Raw genomic sequence first — 22318 nt, forward strand, 5'->3', positions numbered from 1 at the left:
TTTTCATTAATTTTGAATTATTTTCCTGAAACTCAAACAATGATGTGGACGTAAAGACGAGATGGCATTGTGCACACTGAAGGGGGTACTCTGACACTGAGAAGCCCTGCGGAATGTTTTTGAGGAATGATTACTCTTATATGTAATGGTAATACCTGGGGGCAGGGGCGAAAATTCTCCCAATACAAGTGACTTCGGGAAAGTATGTCAGCGACCCACCTCGCGACTAATTCAAGAATCATACTCGTCGCTTTAAGTGCCTCCAAATTAATACGTTCAAAAGTGTCGTTGCCTTTTATCATTAATAATAATAATAATATAAAATAAATGAGTTGGTAGAGTGGTTGCTAGAAAACCAGGAAATTTCCCCCAACTTAACTGCGCACATCAATTGCCATGGTAAATAGAACACACGTAGAGGCAGGCAGCCTGGGTTTTCTAGAGTGTTCGATTAATTATAGTACACGATATACTCTATATAAACGATTTTATGAACGCATGGTGGCCTTTATCATTACAAATGCCTTGTACGACATATGTGACCTCCGAGACATGATGAAATACCGCCGCATGCCTGCATACAGGTTATAGTAATTGCAGGTCTCAACTAAGAGGTTAAAAGGATTCGTTAGATTTATTGGGGTTCGCAATTTAAGAGCTGCTTGCCATATATGCAGACACAAGTTAGTGTGAAAACGGCGCATTACTCAAGCCTCGCCCCTTACCTCTACTTGTCATAATGTCAACTAACGCGAATATTCCAATAAGGAAAATGTCATGATCGTGAAACATCATTCAACTTATTCGGCCTGCTTTTATAAGTATAATTTACACTGATCAACTCTATTTCGAATTATTGCCATAGAAACAAAACATATATTTGATTCTATAAGCATGGTCATGTTTTGTTTCTGTTATACAAATCATCGGGATTCGCACTAACCTTCTATGGGTATTGTCAACCTATTCATAAAGTGCATAATACTGTATACATACGTACACAGGCATTCCGTTGCAGAATTGGCGCTCGTTGACAATTTTGAAGTATATCTCATCTGACATTCTGTGACATATTGGTGAAAGCTAAATCATGTCGTACACCATCATAGGGAATTCATCTTTCACCAGACCTGATTAATGAGATTGGCTAATTTATGGAAACACTGGATGGGTGATTCTAGTGAGTTGAGTGCTTAATCATTATTGTTTACTCGGTGAGAATTATGCCGATTAGATTGGGTTGGGCGTGTGTTTAATCGCAAAAGTAATGCCATAATAGGCGGAGCGATGTTTCATCACTCCGATAACACAAAGATGTTAATAATATTGTATCCAATCTCACTCTGCCAGTTTGTTTTGTTTTTTTACAAATTAAAACAAATCGCGTCGTGTATATAATGTTTGCGATCATGCTGAATTTGGCGTTCTTAAATCAAAAATGCCAAAATTGTGACAAATATTGATATTAAAATATAGTATCATCACATTATGATATGTCTATATATAACGGGGGATGTGCTGATATTAATTTATTATTTAAAATATGACATGGGATGTGTTGAATTTAGGCAACAATATTGGTATATAAGTTGTTTAAACACCGGTGCCATGCTGCCATACCACGACAATGTATCGTCGCATTTCACCAGAACTACACGGTGGGTAGGTTCGACGTTGCAATGTGATGTGTGTGGGAGCGTTTAATCGGTTATTACTTTCGCCGAAATGTTTATAATACTCGTCGTTGCAAAGTTGGTCACTGATATCCTTGTTGCTCTGTTGTACCAGCAACGTCTGTTCGGGTGCTACCATTAACGACTGTCTCAAATGATCGTTTTATTTTTGCGGCGTATATGCAATTTAGTAATATGTAGTGATCGCTGAATTCAATGCCCATACCATGCGGACCCAGCAATAACTCCCGCGTTCTTCTTACTCATTCCTTCCGTCCAGGGAAAAGGACAACAATTTTGTAATTGGCGCCATTTTGGGAGTCTTATCGTACATGGTACCTACATCGATGTGCCAAAACTCCGGCTTGAGAGCTTTAAAATGTGGTCATGTGACGAAATTGAGCATATAATTGACCAATAACAAAGCATCTTGGACACAAAGCCAGGACAAAGAAGTGTGGCAAGCATGGCGGTTTGGAAACTCATATGTTAGCTGAATCCTGTTGGAATCAAACTGGTAAATCTCACTTGGAAAACACCGTACCAATGCACTGAGCACGGTAAGCAATATTTCCTGCTTCCAGTTACATTTTGGAGAAGAAATTTAGTGACTGAACGGATAATGGATTCTTAATCAATGTCTTTGTTAATATCGCGTGCCCACGAGGGCGAAGATAGGGCTCGCAAATTTTAGTTTTTTTCCTTCTCAGTCGTCGACAAATTGCTTGAATCAACTCGCATTCCATTGGGGGTGTGGCACTTTCAACGTTATAAGTCACGTGAAGCTCGGAAAATGTATATTTCAAGCATATAACGCTCATTCAGAGTCGTAAATTGTGTCCGGAAAACATCGCAGGAAAGGTTCCTTATTGTTCAGAGATTTCTACGATGCGATATGTCGCCTATCGCTTTTGCTGTCTAGCCTAGCTTAACCACGGTTCTCACGGATCGATCCGAGTTGTTTTTTTATTGCCCTGCTTCTCGTCTGTCCGCCTCTATGTGTTCTCAATGGTGGTATACATGGCTGGGTTATTACTTGCACTCAGATACGGCGTCTGGGTTTCATTGTGCAACTCATTTGCTCAAGTACTCTTCGTCGTTTTTCCGTTATCCATGCTCGAAGACATTTCGTCTTGTTCAATGGTATACCTTTGCCAAATACAAGAAAATCCTATTTGTTGGACTATCATAGACGGCGAGTGTATCAGTTCAGGACGTTTATGCGTTGACTTAGTGTCCCTGAATCAAGGCTTATCGGTAAATCGTAGCTTCAAGAAAAAAAATACTCCTTTTAACATCGCACAACTATAGGAGCTGTGAACAGGGGAATGTATTAAGACTCAAAGAGCTTACTTTATGTTGCAATATCAGTATAATCACTGAAGATATTCGACTCTTCCGTCGCTTATGTGAAACGTTCAATTTGAGCAAACACATCGAGTATTCTACAGACAGAGCTTGGAAATCGATGCCAGGTACTCAGGGTAGTGTTTACAAACACTCGAGAAAAGTGCTTATCTTCATGTTCGGAGCGTAATCTTACCCACGACTGTATGCGAAAATTGATTTTTTGGAAGCACAATTCTTTCCGTTCTCCGTTTAAGGTGTTAGAGAGAACCTTAAATTGAAATTGTCATATTGTTTTTGGTAATCGAACTGCTGTTCTCATTGGGAAAACTAAAGGCTCATATTTTCACATTTAAACGTGTTCTTGGCATTCATTTGTCAATGTCTTGGTATCTTTTCGACCACGTACTTCTCAGTCAAGTTTAAAAACCTACAGAGAAGAGATCGTTTTGCTATTATTCAAATATCTGAAAATATTCTAGAGACGGAGAACAAAAAACTAGCGCAGTGTATTCTAGTTGGTGCTTTCTTTAACCAACCATTTGCATACAGCTGGTCTAGACTTGGATGCTGCTTGACAATAAAAACAGGTTGGACCTTATTCTGACCCCGCAGTTTAACAGGCGTTTCCCCGCAATGTTTCGTATATAATCACCCCCTGAAATTAGTTATTTGTGTGCAATGCACATGATATCGACAGTGCGTCTGGCAACACTTTTGTTAGCCTGCGTGGGAAGAGAGAGCCCAAGCCAACACGAGTCTCTCGGTAGAACATGTAAATTAATTATGTATATAATAATTGTTTCAGCGCACGAAGCGTGCAAGTAGGCTGTTTATAAACGAATTTTGTTCAATGAAAATTTGGTGAACGTAACAAGCAACTCGATTCTGTATATTGATTGCATCTATTTGATTCGTATTAAGCTACTACTAGAACATAATGAACTATTGATATCTTTTGTTGATAGTTTTTGCTCACAGTGTCATTGCGATCTGGTGACGTCCACTACTCTGGTATTGTAAATCCCTTGAATCGCGTCATAAGTTAAAAATGTTGAAGCCGAATGTCCACTTTTGTAGCACGTGGCGTTATAGTTTTGTTATTCCCTTATTTTGCGTCATTTTGATAATTCGGTGAACACCTGGACTAGTAATTAGTAAACTGGTAATGTGTCAACATCTCCAATTCTAATGTTTTAATTGTACGGGTTGTTTTTCGTTAGCGGAGCGCACCGTGTATTTGATGGTATTATAGGAGTTTAGAGTTTGTTTCGTGCTGTGTAAGGTATGAATGACTACCGCCGCTAAACGCACTAAAATGCACCCGCCCCCACCAGAATGTTGTTTCTATGTTTAACACCGTAATAGGGGATATTTTGTCTTCGTCGAAAACTCAAGCATATTTCAATGAACTGTACACCAAAGTTTCGTCGTAGTGGGATAGCAATTGTTTTGCAGTAACCTTGTTATGTAATAACAATAATAATAATAATAATAATAATAATAATAATAATAATAATAATAATAATAATGATAATAATGTTTAGTGAAAGTCTTCTTGTGAGGGGCTTCCGTAACGGTTCCATACATATATATCATAGCTACCGGACAGTATTCTGTTCGATGATATTAGATCGCCTCTGCTATCGGTTAACTTAAGGGGAGTGTCGTTGATTTTAGAAAATTAAGAGCGTTTCGTAAACAACAGACTGGCAATCAAAATTATAATTCCTATATTTATTCACGTATTTAAAATCGTTAACATGGTGAGCAATAATAATTGATATTCCCAACAAAACTTTGCATAATGATAGAAACATCGACGCACGAACATGGGGGTGGATTGCGATGTTCAGCCAACTAGTGAAGCATGGAACGAGATCAGACTGACTTGTATTACTACTAAAACCATCCAAGCATGCATTAGTAAAACAGAACCTATGCCCCTTTGACTTCCAAATCTCGCGGGTGTACTTAATAAACCTCCTATCGCACGTCAGATATATGTTGTATTGGTATTTCGAAGTCTCGCTCGCTATCATTTTCTGCCCGTAACCAACTGCATGGCCATTCGTTCACCTGTAATCCAAACACTGGCCAAAACAGTATTCGATCTCCACCACACTGTCAATATATAAATAACCATGCTGGCCTCTTAGTTCGTTGCTTAGTTTAATGTTATACATTACACGATAAACAGTTACAGTATATGTGTTCAACTACATTATGTATTTACAGGTTCATGTCATTGACCTTTGTGACAAAACCAAGGTCACGCACAAGGAAATACATTGAGTCATTTAACATAGAAATCAATATTTTACAAACCACATAATAACAAAAAAATGAGGTATAATAATTGATGTAATAAGTGGTGTCAAAGGTCAAAGTTGAATCAATTCCCGATTAACCTTTTTAAGAATTATGTAACCATGCTGGAGTTGAACTGCGTATACCATGACCTTGCATCAAGGGTGTTTAGAGAGACAATACTCATCCTTGTCATGTGGGATGCTGACAATTTAACGTGAGAATATCCAACACTTGTTTGAGGGACCCGTAATTTTTTTAATACCATTGACATTGTTGTGTGCATTGATTTTAATTGTCAAAGTACGTATACATACCGTAAAATCAAAACTGGTATGATTTTATTGTCTTATTGTTATTTTACATGTTCACATGGATTTAATTTTGGAGGATTTATTTATCAGTAGAAATAGCGATATTAAAACGCAGTGAATAATTAATACGTTCACAGTACCTTGAAATAATTCACAGAACAAAAAATGCATATTCTGAAATGTTCATTAATAACGTATTTAGCGAGTTTTCAAACTGTCGATTGCCTCCCATAATGCGTTTGCTTCCAAATCCCTTATAATGTAACGTATATAACAGCCCCCCTCCGTTCTTTTCATTGACACGTCAACGCAAGTCTGTTATTGCCATGGTAACATATTCAGCTGTGTTCCGCCTTGTGTCGCCATTGTAGTGATGCAGGTAACCAAGCTTACTAGTGGAGAAAAACGGTCGTTGTTGTGACGTCGAAAGAAAAAAAATATCTTGAAATCATACAGACGTCTCACATTTTGATTTTTTTATGTGAAGACGTTGCGTTTAGCGTTGTGTTTTGACATACTCGACAATCAATTTAAACATGCATGTTCATCTCACGAAGACGCCAGTATTTAATATGAAGGTCGACATGCAGGTCATTTAAATTAGACTCAATTAAATCCACCATTTTTTTTTTTTACTAAAGCCAAAAAAAACTTTCTAACTCCACATTATGATTGGTATCACTAATACAGTGGCTATTCCTGAACTGTTTTAATTGTGGTTATAGTTCAACCGCGGAGAAAAAAAATACAACGTGACTTAATTAGAGCGACATCATCATAAGACCTTCTGAACACGAACAGAGTCTTATGTATTATTTGTGTGTATCCTTTCTCCCCTCTGTAGTAACACCGCCATTCACACTCGTGTTTGCGTTCTCACGTACAATTGGAGATGAATATAATATCGATCGCCTCCAATTTTCATAGGTCACCGGTGACGTTTTATCTTAGTCTCAAGTTGTCACTCAAAAAAACAAAAGCAACCCTATAAGTTACAAGCATTTTAGGAGCAACAACCTATAACACAACACGGTCGCTGGAATTTCTCGTTTTAAATTGACATAACGTATTGCTTCGATTAGAATAAAAATGGATTTCCATGTACACAAGAAACAAAAACTAAAGTAACTGTGCAGGTGGAGTTTCTGAAGTTGTACGTGATCGAAATGCCAAGTACAGTAGCGTGTTGTTCCTTCCTCAAGTACCGAAACCAGATCACATGCGTGGAATTCAATAAATGCCCCCTCTCTCCGCGCCAGAAAAACCTGTTGAATATGCTTTAAATGTATACGTGCGCAACACTATAATTTCTGTGCTTAGTTTGTTGTAATTGAGTTTTTAATTGTGACTAATACGAGGACAATTACGTCGATTTCCTAAATGCTGCACTCTTAATGGGTTCGTTTTCTGAAACGTAAAAGCACGGACATCAATCACAACATCAAATTGGTGAGCAGTCCGTATGGGAGACACATGAACATACCTACAACATTTAGAGAAAATGCTATAACAAATTATGTAAATGACTAATCATAACAATTATATCAATAACACGAGAAAAAAAAGGTTGCCCAGGAATTGCAATTCGGGAAGCGTTTAGCAAATTTTTCGCCAATCCGGATATGACATTGTTTCGCACTATGCGTGGGCTTCTTTATTTATTTTTTCTTTAACTGGGGCTATGATCAGAGTTTTGACTACACTTTATAAGAACAATGCAATTATCGTGTAGCTTTTTTTCCTTCTTTAAATCCCACATGTGTTTTGATTCCACGCTTTCGCGACGATGTGATCACCTATGTTGTATTGACCTGGGATGTCACGCAGTCGTATGCAGAACTGGGGCGTCGACCTTCCCTGGCCATCAGTATGTTTCGGTCTTCCTTTGCCATCATCTGTTTCGATCTCGTTTTTCTATTACCTATTACGACCTCTCCTTGTAATCACCTGTTTGCTGTCTTTATTTTCTTCTTTTTTTTTTATTTTCTTTTTTCTTTTTTTTTTTGCGTAACGATAGTTTGGGTGAAATATTTTAACGTAAGTGTCGAGTAAATGGAGTAAGAACGCGCTGTCATGTTGATGTGTTTATATTAGTTGTTTAGTTTCATCTAATCTTGTAAGGACGGTGTCTTATTGTTGCCATGATACACAACACTTAATTCAACCTTGCTTAGGTTTAATATTTTTTCCGTTCTTTATATTTTTTCTTCTGTCGATATTATTCAGTGTTTTGCATTTCCGTAATGTCGGGTGGCAAATCCATTTAGCCCCGATGTGATGTTTGTAGCACTGTGGGATTGGGGTTTGGGTGTTCCATTATGCCGCTGGCCTTAATGTGATTGGTCCACACTGCATTCAAATGACGAATGCTTTAACTTTGCTCACGCTTTTTTTTTAAATGAACGTATACTGAAAGCCGTGCAGGTCTTTGCCCCAGAACCGATCTCCAAGAACTAGTATTAGCGTGATTTGCTGGTGTTTGTGTTTGCCTGCACCAGAAGCCCCTCAATATGCAATCCACTCGCCTGCATCAAAGAGTTGTCATAAAAAGCATCAGTGATACGGCCTCGGCACGTAACCTGGCTTTTCCCACTGCCTGGCTGGAGGAACAGGGCGAAACGTCGTATGTGAAGTCCTCGCTGGCAACACGTGCGGGTACTGAGCAACAAAGAAAGTCGTGCAGATCTAAGCCTGGAAATTCCACGTTTGCTACCAAGGAAAAAACTCCAGTATCTGTCCTGAAGAGGAGGCGGCTTGCAGCCAATGCTAGGGAAAGACGCAGAATGCATGGACTCAATGACGCGTTCGACCAACTGAGGCAGGTTATCCCATCTCTGAGCGATGACCGTAAACTTTCCAAATACGAAACGTTGCAGATGGCCCAAAGCTACATAACCGCACTCTCAGAACTGTTGCACAACGAAGACGAAGACTGCGACATACAGGAAGATGGTGATGACCTTGCGCCCGCAGAACAACTTTGCAACGCTGATTCTCCGTAACCATCTGAGGGACACCCATGCATGACGGATGTTCGGAATCCATAGATGTAAGCACCTATTGAGAACAAAACTGTCTGCACATTACAGAACTGCTGCCTGCATTGTCCAAGATTACGCCTTTGTCGATTGTTCTTTTCCAACCTCTTGAGACGCAGAACTCTATTCCAAGACTATTTCAAGAAAGAAACCGTCATCATATGTACGACATTCTTTCCATTCGATTTCTTGTAAATGACAACAAAAAGGAATGGGCGTCATCGCAACAACAACAACACGTCGAATGGGACGAATTTATTTACCTAATTCAACTGACGAGACTGGTATATTGTACTTAATTTATTCTTACTTACATTAGGATGTGATCATCTCTGCCTTTGTCTGAGTTTGATGCTTTGGCTGAGACGCTTGTATGGACTATTTAGACGGGGGACGTTCTGTACCCCGTCGTCTCCATACTAGGAGGCGGTAGATGTAGAATGGTATTGTGTTTGTTTAGCTCTCACATCGCAATTACTCTGCAATCATTGATTACTTCTGATTTGATGCTAATTATAATGCAACTCTGTAACTTGAGAAATATGTGAACTAATTTATTCTGAAATTAAATCTTTCCTTTTTATGTTGTAAAGAGTTGGGTTACTATTGACTATGATCGTGATCTTTCCCTCTTGTACGTGAATAGCCAGCACTCTGCCCCGTGCTTAATGACCCTCACTTACGGACGAGATTATCGCTGTTTAGCGATTCATGGCGGGACGCAACTCGAGAGTCACCCATATTACGACACGTGGTTCGATAGTTCCCACGTTGTTAAGCACCATGTGACTATAATGTCAAGCACCGACAAAATACATTGGTAGGTGCACTGTATTTGTCTTCATCCTTTTTTTTATGACATGTGGTTGCTTTCGCCAACTTCAACACTAAGTTATTTCAGCCAACTTGTTTTTCTCATTATTCGTATATGCCACGTGATTCGAACGTCATAGTTTCGTTCATCGGACGTTGTCAGTTTTCATCAAACGTCACGAAATAATGAGTATACCACTTTATGTCAGTTATTAATGTTGTACACTGGGAGCACGAAGCTTTATCTTATGTGACATATTTGAAAGTCTGAATTTTCGCGAATTGTGGGTAATATATAATAAAAGTTCATACTTCAATGATTTCCAGGGCACCCGATTACTTGGAACTGGCGTATCAGCGTCTCATTAATTGTGCCTTCAGATTTTCTTTACTATCACGCGTTTGGATAGAGTTCCAACGCCAGTCACAGTAATTCGAAACAATTTACAGGAATTGGACCTTAAACTTTATAAATACCACTGAACTAACATTGGCAATATGTCCGAGTTAATATGTTCGTTACAGAAAAGCCCTCATAATGCCACCACCCGATCATTAATTTATCAACATTTGATAGAACGCCACGAAATAGCGAATGGTGTCAACTTAGGTTAGGTTTCCAGTATCCCGTAACTGTTGCCCGACAATCGAAATTAATGAAGGTATTTGTATGTTATTTGCAAAACCATTGGATTGTGCATAAGACACCAATGAGATATGCAACATACTCTTAGTGTATGGATTGTAATACACCATAGAAATATGCATCATACTCTTAGTGCATGGATGGTAATACACCATAGAGATATGCAACATACTCGTAGTGTATGAATTGTAACACACCATGAAAATATACAACATACTCGTAGTGTATAAATTGTAACACACCATGAAAATATACAACATACTCGTAGTGTATGAATTGTAACACACCATAAATATATGCAACATACTCATAGTGTATGAATCGTAATACACCATGAAAATATACAACATACTCGTAGTGTATTAATTGTAACACAACAAGAAGATATACAACATACTCGTAGTGTATCAATTGTAACACGCCATAAATATATGCAACATACTCATAGTGTATGAATCGTAATACACCATGAAGATATGCAACATACTCGGAGTGTATGAATCGTAATACACCATGACGATATGCAGCATACTCCTTTTTTATGGATGGTAATATACCTTGGATATATGCAACATACACTTAGCGTACGGATTGTAATATACCATGGAAATATGCCATATATACTCTTAGTGTATTGATTGCAATACACCATGGAGATATGCAACATACTCGTAGTGTATGAATTGTAACACACCATGAAAATATACAACATACTCGTAGTGTATGAATTGTAACACACCATAAATATATGCAACATACTCATAGTGTATGAATCGTAATACACCATGAAAATATACAACATACTCGTAGTGTATTAATTGTAACACAACAAGAAGATATACAACATACTCGTAGTGTAGCAATTGTAACACACCATGAAAATATACAACATACTCGTAGTGTATGAATTGTAACACACCATAAATATATGCAACATACTCATAGTGTATGAATCGTAATACACCATGAAAATATACAACATACTCGTAGTGTATTAATTGTAACACAACAAGAAGATATACAACATACTCGTAGTGTAGCAATTGTAACACACCATGAAAATATACAACATACTCGTAGTGTATGAATTGTAACACACCATGAAAATATACAACATACTCGTAGTGTATGAATTGTAACACACCATAAATATATGCAACATACTCATAGTGTATGAATCGTAATACACCATGAAAATATACAACATACTCGTAGTGTATTAATTGTAACACAACAAGAAGATATACAACATACTCGTAGTGTAGCAATTGTAACACACCATGAAAATATACAACATACTCGTAGTGTATGAATTGTAACACACCATAAATATATGCAACATACTCATAGTGTATGAATCGTAATACACCATGAAAATATACAACATACTCGTAGTGTATTAATTGTAACACAACAAGAAGATATACAACATACTCGTAGTGTATCAATTGTAACACGCCATAAATATATGCAACATACTCATAGTGTATGAATCGTAATACACCATGAAGATATGCAACATACTCGGAGTGTATGAATCGTAATACACCATGACGATATGCAGCATACTCCTTTTTTATGGATGGTAATATACCTTGGATATATGCAACATACTCTTAGCGTACGGATTGTAATATACCATGGAAATATGCCATATATACTCTTAGTGTATTGATTGCAATACACCATGGAGATATGCAACATACTCGTAGTGTATGAATTGTAACACACCATGAAAATATACAACATACTCGTAGTGTATGAATTGTAACACACCATAAATATATGCAACATACTCATAGTGTATGAATCGTAATACACCATGAAAATATACAACATACTCGTAGTGTATTAATTGTAACACAACAAGAAGATATACAACATACTCGTAGTGTATCAATTGTAACACGCCATAAATATATGCAATATACTCATAGTGTATGAATCGTAATACACCATGAAGATATGCAACATACTCGTAGTGTATGAATCGTAATACACCATGACGATATGCAGCATACTCTTTTTTTATGGATGGTAATATACCTTGGATATATGCAACCTACTCTTAGCGTACGGATTGTAATATACCATGGAAATATGCCATATATACTCTTAGTGTATTGATTGCAATACACCATGGAGATATGCAACATACTCGTAGTGTATGAATTGTAACACACCATGAAAATATACAACACACTCGTAGTGTATGAATTGTAACACACCATGGAGATATACAACATACTCGTAGTGTATGAATGGTAAAACACCATGAAAATATACAACATGCTCGTTGTGTATGAACTGTAACACACCATGAAAATATACAACATACTCGTAGTGTATTAATTGTAACACACCAAGAAGATATACAACATACTCGTAGTGTATGACTTGTAACACACCATGAAGATATGCAACATACTCGTAGTGTATGAACCGTAATACACCATGACGATATGCAGCATATTCTTTTTGTATGGATGGTAATATACCTTGGATATATGCAACATAATCTTAGCGTACGGATTGTAATATACCATGGAAATATGCCATATATACTCTTAGTGTATTGATTGCAATACACCATGGAGATATGCAACATACTCGTAGTGTATGAATTGTAACACACCATGGAGATATGCAACATACTCGTAGTGTATGAATTGTAACACACCATGAAAATATGCAACATATTCGTAGTGTATGAATTGTAACACACCATGAAAATATGCATCATACTCTTAGTGTATAGATTGTAATACACAATGAAAATATACAACAAACTCGTAGTCTATGAATTGTAACACACCATGGAAATATGCAATATACTCTTAGTGTATTGATTGCAATACACCATGAATATATGCAACATATTCGTAGGTCGTGGGTGGTAAAATACCATAAAGATATACAACATACTCGTAGTGCATCAATTGTAACACGCCATGAAAATATACAACATACTCGTAGTGTATGAATTGTAACACACCATGAAAATATACAACAGACTCATAGTGTATGAATGGTAATACACCATGAATATATGTAACATACTCGTAGTGTATGAATTGTAACACGCCATGAAAATATACAACATACTCGTAGTGTATGAATTGTAACACACCATGAAAATATACAACATACTCGTAGTGTATGAATGGTAATACACCATGAAGATATGCAACATACTCGTAGTGTATCAATTGTAACACGCCATTAAAATATACAACATACTCGTAGTGTATGAATTGTAACACGCCATGAAAATATACAACATACTCGTAGTGTATGAATCGTAATACATCATGAAGATATGCAACATACTCGTAGTGTATCAATTGTAACACGCCATGAAAATATACAACATACTCGTAGTGTATGAATTGTAACACACCATGAAAATATACAACATACTCGTAGTGTATAAATTGTAACACACCATGAAAATATACAACATACTCGTAGTGTATGAATTGTAACACACCATAAATATATGCAACATACTCATAGTGTATGAATCGTAATACACCATGAAAATATACAACATACTCGTAGTGTATTAATTGTAACACAACAAGAAGATATACAACATACTCGTAGTGTATCAATTGTAACACGCCATAAATATATGCAACATACTCATAGTGTATGAATCGTAATACACCATGAAGATATGCAACATACTCGGAGTGTATGAATCGTAATACACCATGACGATATGCAGCATACTCCTTTTTTATGGATGGTAATATACCTTGGATATATGCAACATACACTTAGCGTACGGATTGTAATATACCATGGAAATATGCCATATATACTCTTAGTGTATTGATTGCAATACACCATGGAGATATGCAACATACTCGTAGTGTATGAATTGTAACACACCATGAAAATATACAACATACTCGTAGTGTATGAATTGTAACACACCATAAATATATGCAACATACTCATAGTGTATGAATCGTAATACACCATGAAAATATACAACATACTCGTAGTGTATTAATTGTAACACAACAAGAAGATATACAACATACTCGTAGTGTAGCAATTGTAACACACCATGAAAATATACAACATACTCGTAGTGTATGAATTGTAACACACCATAAATATATGCAACATACTCATAGTGTATGAATCGTAATACACCATGAAAATATACAACATACTCGTAGTGTATTAATTGTAACACAACAAGAAGATATACAACATACTCGTAGTGTAGCAATTGTAACACACCATGAAAATATACAACATACTCGTAGTGTATGAATTGTAACACACCATGAAAATATACAACATACTCGTAGTGTATGAATTGTAACACACCATAAATATATGCAACATACTCATAGTGTATGAATCGTAATACACCATGAAAATATACAACATACTCGTAGTGTATTAATTGTAACACAACAAGAAGATATACAACATACTCGTAGTGTAGCAATTGTAACACACCATGAAAATATACAACATACTCGTAGTGTATGAATTGTAACACACCATAAATATATGCAACATACTCATAGTGTATGAATCGTAATACACCATGAAAATATACAACATACTCGTAGTGTATTAATTGTAACACAACAAGAAGATATACAACATACTCGTAGTGTATCAATTGTAACACGCCATAAATATATGCAACATACTCATAGTGTATGAATCGTAATACACCATGAAGATATGCAACATACTCGGAGTGTATGAATCGTAATACACCATGACGATATGCAGCATACTCCTTTTTTATGGATGGTAATATACCTTGGATATATGCAACATACTCTTAGCGTACGGATTGTAATATACCATGGAAATATGCCATATATACTCTTAGTGTATTGATTGCAATACACCATGGAGATATGCAACATACTCGTAGTGTATGAATTGTAACACACCATGAAAATATACAACATACTCGTAGTGTATGAATTGTAACACACCATAAATATATGCAACATACTCATAGTGTATGAATCGTAATACACCATGAAAATATACAACATACTCGTAGTGTATTAATTGTAACACAACAAGAAGATATACAACATACTCGTAGTGTATCAATTGTAACACGCCATAAATATATGCAATATACTCATAGTGTATGAATCGTAATACACCATGAAGATATGCAACATACTCGTAGTGTATGAATCGTAATACACCATGACGATATGCAGCATACTCTTTTTTTATGGATGGTAATATACCTTGGATATATGCAACCTACTCTTAGCGTACGGATTGTAATATACCATGGAAATATGCCATATATACTCTTAGTGTATTGATTGCAATACACCATGGAGATATGCAACATACTCGTAGTGTATGAATTGTAACACACCATGAAAATATACAACACACTCGTAGTGTATGAATTGTAACACACCATGGAGATATACAACATACTCGTAGTGTATGAATGGTAAAACACCATGAAAATATACAACATGCTCGTTGTGTATGAACTGTAACACACCATGAAAATATACAACATACTCGTAGTGTATTAATTGTAACACACCAAGAAGATATACAACATACTCGTAGTGTATGACTTGTAACACACCATGAAGATATGCAACATACTCGTAGTGTATGAACCGTAATACACCATGACGATATGCAGCATATTCTTTTTGTATGGATGGTAATATACCTTGGATATATGCAACATAATCTTAGCGTACGGATTGTAATATACCATGGAAATATGCCATATATACTCTTAGTGTATTGATTGCAATACACCATGGAGATATGCAACATACTCGTAGTGTATGAATTGTAACACACCATGGAGATATGCAACATACTCGTAGTGTATGAATTGTAACACACCATGAAAATATGCAACATATTCGTAGTGTATGAATTGTAACACACCATGAAAATATGCATCATACTCTTAGTGTATAGATTGTAATACACAATGAAAATATACAACAAACTCGTAGTCTATGAATTGTAACACACCATGGAAATATGCAATATACTCTTAGTGTATTGATTGCAATACACCATGAATATATGCAACATATTCGTAGGTCGTGGGTGGTAAAATACCATAAAGATATACAACATACTCGTAGTGCATCAATTGTAACACGCCATGAAAATATACAACATACTCGTAGTGTATGAATTGTAACACACCATGAAAATATACAACAGACTCATAGTGTATGAATGGTAATACACCATGAATATATGTAACATACTCGTAGTGTATGAATTGTAACACGCCATGAAAATATACAACATACTCGTAGTGTATGAATTGTAACACACCATGAAAATATACAACATACTCGTAGTGTATGAATGGTAATACACCATGAAGATATGCAACATACTCGTAGTGTATCAATTGTAACACGCCATTAAAATATACAACATACTCGTAGTGTATGAATTGTAACACGCCATGAAAATATACAACATACTCGTAGTGTATGAATCGTAATACATCATGAAGATATGCAACATACTCGTAGTGTATCAATTGTAACACGCCATGAAAATATACAACATACTCGTAGTGTATGAATTGTAACACACCATGAAAATATACAACATACTCATAGTGTATGAGTGGTAATACACCATGAAGATATGCAACATACTCGTGGTGTATTGATTGTAACACGCCATGAAAATATACAACATACTCGTAGTGTATGAATCGTAATACATCATGAAGATATGCAACATACTCGTAGTGTATCAATTGTAACACGCCATGAAAATATACAACATACTCGTAGTGTATGAATTGTAACACACCATGAAAATATACAACATACTCATAGTGTATGAGTGGTAATACACCATGAAGATATGCAACATACTCGTGGTGTATTGATTGTAACACACCATGGAAATATGCAATATACTCTTAGTATATTGATTGCAATACACCATGAAGATATGCAATATATTCGTAGTGTATGAATTGTAACACACCATGAAGATATGCCGCATACTCGTAGTGTTTGAATTGTAACACACCGTGAAGATATGCAACATACTAGTTGTGTGTGAATTGTAACACACCATGGAGATATGCAACATATTCGTAGTGTATCAATTGTAACACGCTATGAAAATATACAACATACTCGTAGTGTATGAATTGTAACACACCATGAAAATATACAACATAATCATAGTGTATGAATGGTAATACACCATGAAGATATGCAACATACACGTAGTGTATTAATGGTACTACACCATGAAGATATGCATCATACTCGTAGTGTATGAATCGTAATACATCATAAAAATATGCTCTTAGTGTATAGACTGTAATACATCATATAGATATGCAACATACTCTTCGTGTATGGATTGCAATACACTATGGAAATATGCAACATACTTTTAGTGTATAGACTGGAATACATCATGGGGATATTCAACATACTCTTTGTGTATAGATTGTAATACACCATGGGGATGTGCAACATGCTCTTAGTGTATAGATTGAAATACATCATACAGATATGCAACATACTCTTAGTGTATGGATTGCAATACACTATGGAAATATGCAACATACTTTTAGTGTATAGACTGGAATACATCATGGGGATATTCAACATACTCTTTGTGTATAGATTGTAACACACCATGGGGACGTGCAACATGCTCTTAGTGTATAGATTGAAATACATCATACAAATATGCAACATACAATTAGTGTATTGATTGCAATACACTATGGGGATGTGCAACATACTTTTAGTGTATAGACTGGAACACATCATGGGGACATTAATATACTCTTTGTGTATAGATTGTAATACACCATGGGGATGTGCAACATGCTCTTAGTGTATAGATTGAAATACATCATACAGATATGCAACATACTCTTAGTGTATGGATTGCACTATACACTATGGAAATATGCAACATACTTTTAGTGTATAGACTGGAATACATCATGGGGATATTCAACATACTCTTTGTGTATAGATTGTAACACACCATGGGGACGTGCAACATGCTCTTAGTGTATAGATTGAAATACATCATACAAATATGCAACATACACTTAGTGTATGGGGATGTGCAACATACTTTTAGTGTATAGACTGGAACACATCATGGGGACATTCAATATACTCTTTGTGTATAGATTGTAATACACCATGGGGATGTGCAACATGCTCTTAGTGTATAGATTGAAATACATCATACAGATATGCAACATACTCTTAGTGTATGGATTGCAATACACTATGGAAATATGCAACATAATTTTAGTGTATAGACTGGAATACATCATGGGGATATTCAACATACTCTTTGTGTATAGATTGTAATACACCATGGGGATGTGCAACATGCTCTTAGTGTATAGATTGAAATACATCATACAGATATGCAACATACTCTTAGTGCATGGATTGCAATACACTATGGAAATATGCAACATACTTTTAGTGTATAGACTGGAATACATCATGGTGATATGCAACATACTCTTAGTGTATGGATTGCAATACACTATGGAAATATGCAACATACTTTTAGTGTATAGACTGGAATACATCATGGGGATATTCAACATACTCTTTGTGTATAGATCGTAATACACCATGGGGATGTGCAACATGCTCTTAGTGTATAGATTGAAATACATCATACAGATATGCAACATACTCTTAGTGTATGGATTGCAATACACTATGGAAATATGCAACATACTTTTAGTGTATAGACTGGAATACATCATGGGGATATTCAACATACTCTTTGTGTATAGATTGTAACACACCATGGGGACGTGCAACATGCTCTTAGTGTATAGATTGAAATACATCATACAGATATGCAACATACACTTAGTGTGTGGATTGCAATACACTATGGAAATATGCAACATACTTTTAGTGTATAGACTGGAATACATCATGGTGATATTCAACATACTCTTTGTGTATAGATTGTAATATACCATGGGGATGTGCAACATACTCTTTGTGTATAGATTGCAACGCACCATGGAGATATGCAACATACTCTTAGTGTACGGATTGTAATACACCATAGAAATATGCCTCGTACTCTTAGTGTATAGATTGTAATACATCATAGAGATATGCAACATACTCGTAGTGTATGAATCGTAATACACCATGAAGATATGCAACATACTCGTAGTGTATGAATTGTAACACACCATGAGAATATACATCATACTCATAGTGTATGAATGGTAATACACCATGAAGATATGCACCATACTCGTAGTGTATAAATCGTAAAACACCATGAAGATATGCAACATACTCGTAGTGTAGCAATTGTAACACGCCATAAAAATATACAACATACTCGTAGTGTATGAATTGTAACACACCATGAAAATATACAACATACTCATAGTGTATGAATGGTAATACACCATGAAGATATGCAACATACTCGTAGTGTAGCAATTGTAACACGCCATGAAAATATACAACATACTCGTAGTGTATGAATTGTAACACACCATGAAAATATACAACATACTCATAGTGTATGAATGGTAATACACCATGAAGATATGCAACATACTCGTAGTGTATCAATTGTAACACGCCATGAAAATATACAACAAACTCGTAGTGTATGAATTGTAACACGCCATGAAAATATACAACATACTCGTAGTGTATGAATCGTAATACACCATGAAGATATGCAACATACTCGTAGTGTATCAATTGTAACACGCCATGAAAATATACAACATACTCGTAGTGTATGAATTGTATCACACCATGAAAATATACAACATACTTATAGTGTATGAATGGTAATACACCATGAAGATATGCAACATAGTCGTAGTGTATCAATTGTAACACGCCATGAAAATATACAACATACTCGTAGTGTATGAATTGTAACACACCATGAAGATATGCAACGTATTCGTAGTGTTTGATTGCAATACACCATGAAGATATACAATATATTCGTAGTGTTTGAATTGTAACACACCATGAAGATATGCAACAAACTAGTTGTGTATGAATTGTAACACACCATGGAGATATGCAACATATTCGTAGTGTATCAATTGTAACATACTTTGAAAATATACAACATACTCGTAGTGTATGAATTGTAACACACCATGAAAATATACAACATAATCATAGTGTATGAATGGTAATACACCATAAAAATATGCTATTAGTGTATAGATTGTAATACATCATATAGATATGCAACATACTCTTTATGTATGGATTGCAATACACTCTGGAAATATGCAACATGCTATTTGTGTATAGATGGTAATACACCATATAATATGTATCATAATCTTAGTTTATAGATTTCAATACACCATAAAGATATGCAACATACTCTTTGTGTATAGATTGCATTACACCATAGAAACATGCATCATACTCTTAGTGTATAGATTGTAATACACCATGGGGATATGCAACATACTCGTAGTGTATGAATTGTAACACACCATGTATATATGCAATATGAGCTTAGTTTATTGATTGCAATACACCATGAAGATATGCAACATATTCGTAGGTCGTGGATGGTAAAATACCATGAAGATATGCAACATACTCGTAGTGTATCAATTGTAACACGCCATGAAAATATACAACATACTCGTAGTGTGTGAATTGTAACACATCATGACAATATATAACATACTCATAGTGTATGAATGGTAATACACCATGGAAATATATAACATACTCGTAGTGTATGAATTGTAACACACCATAAAGATATGCAACATACTCTTAGTGTATCAATTGTAACACGCCATGAAAATATACAACATACTCGTAGTGTATGAATTGTAACACGCCATGAAAATATACAACATACTCGTATTGTATGAATCGTAAAACACCATGAAGATATGCAACATACTCGGTAGTGTATCAATTGTAACACGCCATGAAAATATGCAACATGCTCTTAGTGTATAGATTGTTATACATCATGGTGATATGCAACATGCTCTTAGTGTATAAATTATAATACATCATACAGATATGCAACATACTCTTAGTGTATGGATTGCAATACACTTTGGAAATATGCAACATACTTTTAGTGTATAGACTGGAATACATCATGGGGACATTCAATATACTCTTTGTGTATAGATTGTAATACACCGTGGAGATGTGCAACATGCTCTTAGTGTATAGATTGAAATACATCATACAGATATGCAACATACTCTTAGTGTATGGATTGCAATACACTATTGGAAATATGCAACATTATCTTAGTGTATTGATTGCGATACACTATGAAGATATGCAACATAATCGTAGTGTATGACTTGTAACGCACCATGGAGATATGCAACATACTCGTAGTGTATGAATGGTAACACACCATGAAGATATGCAACATGCTCTTAGTGTATAGATTGTTATACATCATACAGATATGCAACATACTCTTAGTGTATGGATTGCAATACACTTTGGAAATATGCAACATACTTTTAGTGGAAAGACTGGAATACATCATGGGGATATTCAACATACTCTTTGTGTATAGATTGTAATACACCATGGGGATGTGCAACATGCTCTTAGTGTATAGATTGAAATACATCATACAGATATGCAACATACTCTTAGTGTATGGATTGCAATACACTATGGAAATATGCAACATAATTTTAGTGTATAGACTGGAATACATCATGGGGATATTCAACATACTCTTTGTGGATAGATTGTAATACACCATGGGGATGTTCAACATGCTCTTAGTGTATAGATTGAAATACATCATACAGGTATGCAAATTACTCTTAGTGTATGGATTGCAATACACTATGGAAATATGCAACTTACTTTTAGTGTATAGACTGGAATACATCATGGGGATATTCAACATACTCTTTGTGTATAGATTGTAACGCACCATGGAGATATGCAACATACTCTTAGTGTACGGATTGTAATACACCATAGAAATATGCCTCGTACTCTTAGTGTATAGATTGTAATACATCATAGAGATATGCAACATACTCGTAGTGTATAAATCGTAAAACACCATGAAGATATGCAACATACTCGTAGTGTAGCAATTGTAACACGCCATGAAAATATACAACATACTCGT

General features: G+C 35.7%; 1 long non-coding RNA gene across 1 annotated transcript in view; it reads left to right on the forward strand.

Moving 5' to 3' along the window:
* The first annotated feature begins 2098 nt into the window (after positions 1–2098).
* LOC144353287 (uncharacterized) overlaps positions 2099–22318 on the forward strand; it is a 38958-nt gene continuing 18738 nt past the window's right edge. The window contains exon 1 of the long non-coding RNA XR_013420770.2: positions 2099–2233. This is a non-coding gene — a long non-coding RNA (uncharacterized LOC144353287). The remainder of the gene's footprint in view (positions 2234–22318) is intronic.

Source organism: Saccoglossus kowalevskii, chromosome 19 (assembly GCF_978046115.1).
Source record: "Saccoglossus kowalevskii chromosome 19, keSacKowa6.1, whole genome shotgun sequence".
Classification (NCBI taxonomy): Eukaryota; Metazoa; Hemichordata; class Enteropneusta; family Harrimaniidae; genus Saccoglossus; species Saccoglossus kowalevskii.